The sequence below is a fragment of the Opisthorchis viverrini genome (assembly GCF_000715545.1).
Source record: "Opisthorchis viverrini unplaced genomic scaffold opera_v5_123, whole genome shotgun sequence".
NCBI classification, from domain to species: Eukaryota; Metazoa; Platyhelminthes; class Trematoda; order Opisthorchiida; family Opisthorchiidae; genus Opisthorchis; species Opisthorchis viverrini.
The window spans coordinates 64,500-69,701 of record NW_008751777.1 but is presented as its reverse complement, the minus strand read 5'-3'; positions in this window follow the sequence as shown (position 1 = coordinate 69,701).

The following is a 5,202-nucleotide window of genomic DNA, read 5'->3' as shown; positions in this document are numbered from 1 at the left end:
ATCGAATTTAGGTCGTTAGCAGCCACTGAAATCAGGAGAGCAAACACGTTCAAATATGCGTTTCGACGATTTCAAGAAGCTGGGAAAAATGAGACGCGCTTCTCAGTGATAAGATCCTGTATCTGACGTTATCTTCAACTTTGATGGGCTGTCTCAATAGACACTGCGTGCCGCAACGTAGTCGGCAAGTCGAAAGCTGCCATTATTTAGCGTGCTCCAAGAAAATGTTTTGGTAAGCACTGAATTAATCCCAGTATGTTGGCTATTACCGACGCCTCGCGGACTTCGTTAATCGTTCAGTTGTACTCTTTCGGTTCGTAGCTGCCATATGACATATGCTACCCGAGAGAAGCACGAAGACTGAGATGCTGTCAGGTTACCCAAGCCTAGACAGGAGCAGTCAAGAAACAGAACCACGAACTTTGCGGTCCGCAAATGCGCGTCTGAACCAAGGATTTATGTCGGGCTCTGGCTGACATAACACAATTGAAGTCTGTGAACACGATCAACCCAAACATACAGTGGCTTCGAGACCCTCATCGTATTGCCACTAAACCCTTCACGGGTCTCGGGTCTCAACTCAGGTATCCTAACTTCGTTCACCCAAATGTTAAAAGATTTTGCAAAACTGACAGAACCTTTGAACAAGTACACTGGTTATATCATGGCTCCACAATCAGTGGGCGGACGGATCGACCGGAGAAATCGAAACAGGGGTACATAAAGCAACAGTTGTCTGTGAAACCCGTTAATAGGCGTCGCCTTGTATCATCACAACGGCTTTCGTTTAGACCTTCTTTCCCACCGTCCAGGGCGTTATGCTGCATTGTTTCTCTACGAAATAGCAATCGCCTAACTGACGTATGTGGAAGACGAAAGTCACCGAAAGTGCAGAAAGTTGTGTACACAGTAGGCGTTTTCAATACTCATCCTGCGCTGCGGAGGCAGATTCAAAGCCATTCTACCTAATCCTACTCACTTTGTCCCATTATTACACCACGTGGACTACGCGGTTTGTAGCTGAAGAAAGTAGACGGGTGCCCTAGCAGTCACAAAGTCTCATGTGCCTCATGGTATGTGATTGGTGGCTTTCCGAAGCATATCTATGTTTGGAAATACTACACGTCTGCTTGTCAAGCTTGGTCTGGGCAGGGGGGGGGTCTGGAGATTCTCTGGGTGGTTGGTACTGGTGTTGTAGAGCCACAGCTGGATTGACCCACAGTAAGGTGATCAGAAAACAAGCGTTTGCTCAGGCAGCAGTTAATTGCTTGTACGGTGTATCCACTATTGCATGCTAAGGTGACCCAACGATGCGCTACGCTCCCCGACTTACCGTGTGTTGAGAACAACGTCGTTTACATGCCTCAATTACGGTGCCCTTAACTGCGAGGTGGATCAGTTGTGACCCAGCAGAACGCAAGTGGGTTGCGAGCAGTCTGTGAGTTGCTGACATTGTCCAACTTCCAAGACGGAGTTTACGTCGCCCTCCCGGCGTTACATCCCGGCTTCTAACTTCCCGACAGCGAACCACCAACGCTGAGCATCGAAGTTATGCTGTCGATGATGGTGGTGACGCCAGCTGCTTACATAAGCATTCTGACGGTCAGTTTATTTCCGAATGGATAGGAGCCTCATGTAGTTCACCGAATCATCCTATTGGGTGTGTTGTTGACCTTCAGGAAACCGTGCACCCCTAATAGTCTATCTGTTCTAACGAGCTTATGCAGTACTTCCTGGAACTTTCGTTAGCACGGTCCGACACCCTTTGTCCATCGAGTTGTCTCTGAAGAGGCTCGAATTCCCAACGATACTGCGTTCATTCATTCCGAACTTCCCAGTTATACTACATCACTTTGCCTGTTTGGACAACAGCCTGCGTTTTCAGCCGTGATGCTGTCCTCAGACAAAGCCTTAGGCTAAACGTTTGACCGCAAGGCAGAGAATATTTGGCGAGAGACACCAGTGCATTACATCTTTTAAAGGATTGATCGCCGCGTATATTCCAACCCTCAAACATGGAGGACCCGGATTGTACGTTGGTCAAACTTCCAACCATTGACCAATTTGGCATCAGAGACTCTGCAACTGTCTCACGGACACCCCTCAGTATAACTCAGTAGGGCACCGTAACACACAAGCCTCCACACTCCGCTAGGGTTCAATCTCTTCGTGACGGAGTCCTATATCTTATTTCTGCTGTTTGTCGACAATCTATTTCCGTTTGTTGTGTCATCCAGCAAGCTCTCAGATCTCCAGCTTTACTTTCTTCGCTAGACGTCCTCTGCCACTCTCACCAATGAGCCTCCAATTGAACCAGTGGCTTCCGCTTTCCAGCCCATCTCCGCCAAATCATCTCATTCATTAGTTTATTTTTCTTGCGCTTTCCACCAAACTTAATAACTCTGTACCACTCAGCACTCCTCTTGTTGTAGGGGGTGAGATAGCTCGGTATTTAGGGCGCGAATTTACTGACCGGAACGCCCGTGGTTCGAATCCGACCTGTACCTCTCGACTTCCCTTGTTTACGCCTGAGAAACTCGGCAGTGTCCTAGCCATCGTGCTCCCTTCTGGTGGCATAGCAGGTTGCTACATTTGAAAGATTTTTTCTCGTTGTAATCCCCGGATTTCCAGTCTTTCACATCGGTGTTCGTACTCCCGGGAACTCTTTGACAGTGCGTTTCGTCTTTCTCCGTAAGCCACGTTTTCACATAATAGCAAAACATGGCTGGAAGGTTAGGCCGCTCAGCTGCTTGTATTGGCTTAGCATAGGGCTCTTTCCCCTAGTCATTTTTTCATTACATGGCTTTGTTTCAGTGAGCCTGAATAAATATGTATTGGAGTCTGGGATATCTCACACCGGTGTTGCCTCCAATGACACCAGGCGATCTGGAAATTAAGCATCAAATGTATATCAGTGGGTTTTCGGTGTTATCGTTCCTATCATCTGCGACGTTGAAACATTTGTGGTCCACCTCCATCAATGGCTGGAGGTACTCACGGACAAGTTGATGTCACTCGTATTTTTCTTGGACCTGCTAGCAACGCGCATCCTTGGTTATACTGAGATTTGAATTCCATTAATACTGTGACAAGAAGAATCAAGTTCGAGTTAGCTGGGTGGTCAAGGGCAAAAGCTGGTGAACGGAAGACTCGTGATTCTAAACCGACCATGGATTATCCATCACTGCTGTCTAGGTGTTGTATCCAGAACTGCATTAGCCTAACTTTGAGAAACACTACTGTAGATGGTGCGGATGGATAAATGTAAAACACCCTTCAGTGATGAGTTAGCCCAGGCCATCTGCGTGTGCGGCATGAGTGCTAACATTCACACGATCGAGTTGTCGGGTCCGTCGCACTTAATCTACATCAATGGGACGAAGCAAATGTTGCTTCACGCATATTATTTACTTCCATTGCAGCGCCTGCAAAGCAAACTGGGCTATTTTCAACCTTTGGGGGTGAATACCTGCAAAATCAACCCAAGTGAGACACTTATCGCTTCGTTTCAGTTAGCCGTCGCTCATTGATGTTACTGCATTCACTAGGATTGTTGTTGGTTTTCAGCTGCTCTTTTCTCCCTTAAGCTTCTATGTCCGTACACTGTTTCTTCTTAGATTGTTGTTTGGTATAGTGCCCTTTTCCTTACGACGAGCTCTTTTATTACCGAGTTTGCTTTCATTGCATTGCTGCCGAAATTACTTTCAGTGTGAAATTGGACATGCAACCCACCTTTTTACCAATAGAGCTCTCCTGTCAGGATACTAAGGGATTGGCTGGTGGCATATTGGCATAGAGTACTCATCAATGTGACTTCGCAAAATACATTATATTCGATCAATGTGCAGATGTTGATAACTCAAAGAAACCGTTTATTGAGCTCCGTCCCTCGTCAATGGTCATGCTAGAATAGTCGGTGCTGAGGAACAGCCGGGCTGGTTATTGGACCGTGGTCGCGAAGAGACGACCTTGCCGTGGTGTGACGGTTTATGTACCTCTGCTACCCATTGAGCCATACTGGGTGGTGTCCGCGCGACACTCGCAGGGTCTCTCATACAAGGTTGACCAATGGTTAGAGTTCTGATGAACACAGTCTCCTGGCCCTCCAGGTTGGGGATTGGAACATGTGTAGCGACTTACTCTTTAAAAATTGAAATACGCTTGCATTGCACACCGAATACAGCTGCCTTACTGCCAGGCTTTTGAACCAAAGGCTCTGGTGTAAGACTCTAACCGTCCTGCTGACTAGGTCTGGGCGCCCTGGCAGTATTCCAATCCACCTACAACCGTGACAGTGAAGTATCAGTGTCAACACTGATGTTGCTGTCTCTGCTGGCCATGATGATTTGACTGTGGAATTTGTCTCGGTTCACGCGCCCACACAGGTTTCGTGGTCTTGTGTTTCGACCAACTTAGTCTTCATTAACTGTACATTAGACTTTCCTCACGGTGGGAGATGTTTATTTGTTCTGGCAATCGATGAATCAGAATGACATTGCGCACATAATTAATGAACTAGATTCTACAGGCATTTCAACCTATGTTTCGGTTCGTTCACCAAAGCTCATATTTGGTCCGTAAATAAACCCATACTTTGGGAGCTGCCGAAAGTTTTCCTCACTGTTGGTTGTTGATCAGGTGGCTGTTGATCTGTTCGCCGAGCTTGGCAATTGGCTTGCAAACGTTTCGTCACCATACGAGGAGACATCATCAGTGCGCAGTTGAGTGGGTACTTCTTCCTTGCCTACGTGCGCTTATATAGCATTCGGGGGCTATCTGTTTTCTTCTGACGTGATTGGCTACTTAAAGTGTAACAAATTTAGTGAATCTATTGGTCCATTTTTGATCTTTGTTGCGTTGTGGTCTGCGTTCCTTTGTGTCGATTGGTTATCCTCACACCTTCTATTTTTAGTAGTTCGTTCTCTCCGGCCTCGGGTTGTATTGCGTTGTGGTCTGACGTTCTTGAGTTTGATTGGTTGCTTGTGCCGCCCTATTTCCTCCACCGCAGCGGTCAGCGTCCCTTCGTCCGTCGGTTGATTTGGTGCTTTGATTGGGCGCTTCCTCCAATCCAATTGATGTGTCCGTTTGAATGATGTTTTCCTCCTTCTCTTATGATTTCCTCGTCTGGTTGATTTTGCAGCTTTAAGTTCGGTGGTTCTGGAGTTCTCTCGCTCTTAGTGGCTGGTAAATGGGATCAATTTC